Source organism: Callithrix jacchus, chromosome 10 (assembly GCF_049354715.1).
Source record: "Callithrix jacchus isolate 240 chromosome 10, calJac240_pri, whole genome shotgun sequence".
In the NCBI taxonomy this organism is placed as follows: Eukaryota; Metazoa; Chordata; class Mammalia; order Primates; family Cebidae; genus Callithrix; species Callithrix jacchus.
The window spans coordinates 18,510,789-18,515,098 of NC_133511.1; the positions used below are offsets into that span (position 1 = coordinate 18,510,789).

Here is a 4,310-nt window from a genome sequence, read left to right on the forward strand (position 1 = left end):
CAGCAGAATTTTCTTTTTAATAATACAGGAATGGAATGAAAAAAATTGGCATCCCATCTGAATTTAAAAAAACAAAAGACAAAATAAACCCAGGAATGGAATGCAATGGACTACATCAGAGTCCATCTGACATAAAAAGGATAATTATTGCTTTATAGACTTTTGTTTTAATTATTAATTTATATTCAGCTGAAATGTTCCACATATTTCTTACTGTGGGTCATAGTCCAAAAAAGTTTAAAAGCCCCTTTATAAAATGGAATAACAAAATCTGGTTATTTTGGTCCAAAACTGCAAGCAATTTCCCCAGTATTATTGAAAGACTAGTCTTCCCTTTCACCACTGATTTATGAGTCCTTCTTTAGCATGTATTAAATTTTGGGGTTTTTCTTTAAGACAGAGTCTCGCTTTATAGCTCAGGCTGGAGTGCAGTGGCCCAATCTCAGCTCACTGCAGCCTCAACCTCTCAGGCTCACGCTGGACTACAGGCACCACGTCTGGCTAATTTTTGCATTTTTTGTACAGATAGAGTTTCACGATGTTGCTCAGGCTGGTCTCAGACTCCTGAGCTCACGCCATTCTCCCACCTAGGCCTCCCAAAGTTCTGGGATCACAGGTGTGAGCCACCATGCCCAGCCATGTGTATTAAATTAGAATACAATATATATATTTTTAAGCACTTACTGTATGCCTTACATAGGGAAAATGACACAATGGTGAATACAAACATAGACTTTTCTCTGCACTCCTGGAGCTTATGGAAATGCTGAAGTCTGTTTCTGGGTTATCTGTTTCTTTCTTTCTTTTTTGAAATGGAATCTCGATCTGTTGCCCACGCTGGAGTGCAATGGCGCCGTCTCAGCTCACTACAACCTCTTCCTGGTTCAAACGATTTTCCTGCCTCAGCCTCCTGAGTAGCTGGGATTACAGGCATGTGCCAGCAGGTCCGACTAATTTTTTATATTTTTAGTAGAGATGGGGTTTCACCATGTTGGTCAGGCTGGTCTCCAACTCCTGACTGCATGTCCTCCCCACTCAGCCTCCTGAGAAGCTAGGATTATAGGCATGCACCCAACCATCACGCTCAGCAAAAATTTTTTTTTTGTGAGACAGTCTCGCTCCACCACCAGGCACCAGGCTGGAGTGCAGTGGCACGATCTCGGCTCACTGCAACCTCTGCCTCCCTGGTTCAAGCAATTCTCCTGCCTCAGCCTCCCGAGTAGCTGGGACTACAGGCACATGCCACCATACCAAGCTAATTTTTGTATTTTTTTTCACATTTGAAATTACATTTATTTAAACAGGTAAAAAACTTACACATCCTTTTAAAAACAAAAATGCAAAGTCAGTAAGTGAATCAATACTATAAACCTATTTATAGCAGTAATTAAAATAGAGGTAACATTTACCAGTGTGAAAATATCACAGAATTCAAATCACACTTGGATCTTCAATGATTCTAGTGTGTATCCGTCACAGCAGGGGCTGGAAGACTGAGATGAACTCCCACGCATGCGCCATCCCCAGTCAGGTCCTTCCTCATCACTGTCCATCAGCTCATACAGTGGGGTAGCTGGCTGCTGATGCAGTTCCACAATGGTTTTTCCGGTCTTTGGCCATCTTTATGTAGCCATCCATGCCCCATTCTTCACCCCAGCTGTTCTTCACCAGCCAATATTTACTGTTATCTGATCCTGTTCTTTCAAATCCATAGCCAACCACCAGCACACCATGATCCATGTCTTCACTGCTACATTCTGGCTCAAAATAAATGCCTTCTTTATAAAACTGGAAGGACTCATGACCTGCATCAGTAGCAACAGAAATGGGCCCCGCAGTTGCAACTGCCTTCATCAGGACCTTCTCCAGCTCAGGGATGTCCACCAAGCCAGTGTCATTAGCAACAGAACACTCGGGATTATACTTACAGGATTCTTCTGTTGCCTCATACGGATAGGATTCCTCAGAGTCCAGGCCTCCGTTCTCCTGAACATACTGGAAGGCATAACCCATTAGGCCACCATTGCAGCCCTGATTGCCTTGAGGCCCAGAGCAGTCTACCATTTTGTTCACTCAGTGAGACAAGTTTCCCAGTTTTCCGGAACATCTGTCCTTCAAGAGCACCAGTCGTGCTAAAAGCCCAGCAAGAACCACACTGACCCTGATTCTTCACAGGAGTCACGTAGCCTTTCTCTCTCCAAGCCACAGATCTAGGGGCCTCATGAAACAGAGGTTCCTGGAACACCTCCCCGTTCCTGGGCTTACGGTTTTGAAAGCCATTCATCACCTGCCTGAATTCTTCATTGGTCATGTCTCCAAAGGCGTTCATGGCCATTGTGAAGCTGTGCTTCCCTTGGCTGTGTTCGTGATTGTGCAGTTCAATCATCTTCACGTTCTTCTCCCACACTGCTCTTCATTCTTCTTCATTCATACCGTATAATCTGTTGTGCATCGCCTTCCACTTGATCCACTGCGCCTCTAAACTGTGATCGAATGTTAGAGCAGCTGAGGCTAAGCCCAGGCAAAAGGCGGAGAGGATAAGTGTAGGGTTCATGTTTCAAAACCTCCTCCACCGCGTCCTCTCTTCCAGTCCAGGTCCGGCCACAGCTGGGCCTGCCCAGCGGCGCTTTCCTGCTGTGGTTGTAGCTGCGCAGGCGCACTCGCCGGAGGCTGCTCTTCAGGTTGCGGAGGTCGCGGTTCTGGCAATTTTTGTATTTTAATTAATTAATTTATTTATTTATTTTTATTTTATTTTATTTTATTTTATTTTATTTTTTTGAGACGGAGTTTCGCTCTTGTTACCCAGGCTGGAGTGCAATGGCGCGATCTCTGCTCACCGCAACCTCCGCCTCCTGGGTTCAGGCAATTCTCCTGCCTCAGCCTCCTGAGTAGCTGGGATTACAGGCACGCGTCACCATGCCCAGCTAAATTTCTGTATTTTTAGTAGAGACGGGGTTTCACCATGTTGGCCAGGATGGTCTTGATCTCTTGACCTCGTGATCCGCCAGCCTCGGCCTCCCAAAGTGCTGGGATTACAGGGGTGAGCCACTGCACCCGGCCAACGCCCTTCAAGTTTTTTTTGTTTTGTTTTTGTTTTTGTTTTCCTTTTTTTAAAGACGGGGTTTCACCATGTTGGTCAGGCTGGTCTTGAACTCTCGACCTCAGTTGATCCACCCGCCTTGGCCTCCAAAGTGCTTGGATTACAAGCGTGAGCCACCACACCTGGCCGCCCTGAAAGTTTTTAACAATTTTTTGGTAGAAATGAAGTCTCGGCTGGGCGCAGGGACTCACGCCTGTAATCCTAACACTGGGATGTCAAGGTGGGTGGATCACCTGAGGTCAGGAGTTCAAGACCAGCCTGGCCCTCATGGTGAAAACCCATCTTAAAAAACAATGAAAGAAAGAAATGGAGTCTTGCTATGTTGCCCAGGCTGGTTGGTCTCAAACTCCTGGCCTCAAGGAATCCTCCTGTCTTGGCCTCCCAAAGTGCTAAGTTTACAGGTGTGAGCCACCATGCCCAGCCAATTTATTCTCTCAAATTAATTTCAAAAATCATTTTTACCCACATGTACCCCACAATGTGTACAACAATGGTATATCAATTGTGAAAAGTATAGAGAAAAAGAAAAATGACAATAGAAAAAAAAATCACTTTGACCATTGTACGTGAGAATTGACGTCTTCACCCCACTTCGTATTCCCATCCAGAAACACGCTGTGTGCTGTCTCTCACGGAACTGATGCGGTTTTCCTCTTACAGTTTTGCACAGATTTCTTGTTAAGGATTTTCTGAGCTCATATTTTTTTAGTTTAGTGTTTCTCAGACCATAATGTGCATACAATCACCTGGGGATCGTCTTTAAATGCCGGCTCTGGTTCAAAATTCCACAGTTTTTGTTTTTTTTTTTTTTAAGACAGGGTTTCACCATGTTGGTCAGGCTGGTCTTGAACTCCCGACCTCAGGTGATCCGCCCGCCTTGGCCTCCAAAGTGCTTGGATTACAGGCGTGAGCCACCACGCCCAGCCAAAATCCCACAGTTTTAACAAGCTCTCAGTGACAGATCCAATGCTGATCTGTGGGCCACACTGTGAACCACAAAGTTCTAGTTGTGCCATTCTGTATGGGATAGTGTCGTCTCAGATTTTACAACTGGTTAATGGGATTATCTTTTATTTGGCCAGTTTTGCAAACAGTTCCCTTTTTGGATCCAGGAGGTTTGTTTGTTGCTGTGGAGGCCAGCTGTGGTTAAAAAGGGCTGGGGGAGAGTTTGGGGAGAGGAAACCATCGTGATGGTGCTAAAAGAGGACCT

General features: G+C 45.2%; 1 pseudogene across 1 annotated transcript; it reads right to left on the reverse strand.

The window, feature by feature from the left end:
• Positions 1 to 1,259: 1,259 nt before the first annotated feature.
• Positions 1,260 to 2,609, reverse strand: LOC100410974 (procathepsin L pseudogene; annotated as a pseudogene). The gene has a single exon (XR_013522814.1). The product of XR_013522814.1 is annotated as a procathepsin L pseudogene (transcript).
• Between the last annotated feature and the right edge of the window lie 1,701 nt (positions 2,610 to 4,310).